The sequence below is a fragment of the Cephus cinctus genome, unplaced genomic scaffold (genome assembly GCF_000341935.2).
Source record: "Cephus cinctus unplaced genomic scaffold, Ccin1 Ccin1_scaffold1782, whole genome shotgun sequence".
In the NCBI taxonomy this organism is placed as follows: domain Eukaryota; kingdom Metazoa; phylum Arthropoda; class Insecta; order Hymenoptera; family Cephidae; genus Cephus; species Cephus cinctus.
In genome coordinates, this window is record NW_014333996.1 from 279 (window position 1) to 756 (window position 478).

Sequence of the window (478 nt, forward strand, 5' to 3'; positions counted from 1 at the left end):
GAAAATAAAACTACCAGTTTTACCACGCATCTACCGCATCAGATCGATTTACACGGGGCATGGGCTGTTGCTCTGGTCGAAATACAGATCCCTATGACCTTTCTTCACGTGCCCGTAGCGCTAAAAGACTGGGATCACGTGGGCGTGGTCACCACCCGTACCAAACAGCGGAAGAACCACAAAAAACCGATAGTGGGTCTTATGATAACGGGTTCTAACGTGACGCACGGTGTTTACGATGACGTAAAGACACTCGTTGACGAAATAAACGCTACCAGGGCTATGAAGGGCCGTCTGAAATTAGAGCTCTGTAGAGGTGGTTACGCGAGCGTATCGTTCGTCCCTACCGATAAAGATCTAGACGACCCGCACGAACTAAGAGTCTGCCGATCTCTGGCACGCATCCTAGGTTTTCCCGAATCGGTCGTGGTATCGAAAGCAAAGCCCGTTGTGATGGCCGATCAGCCGATTAGCCTGA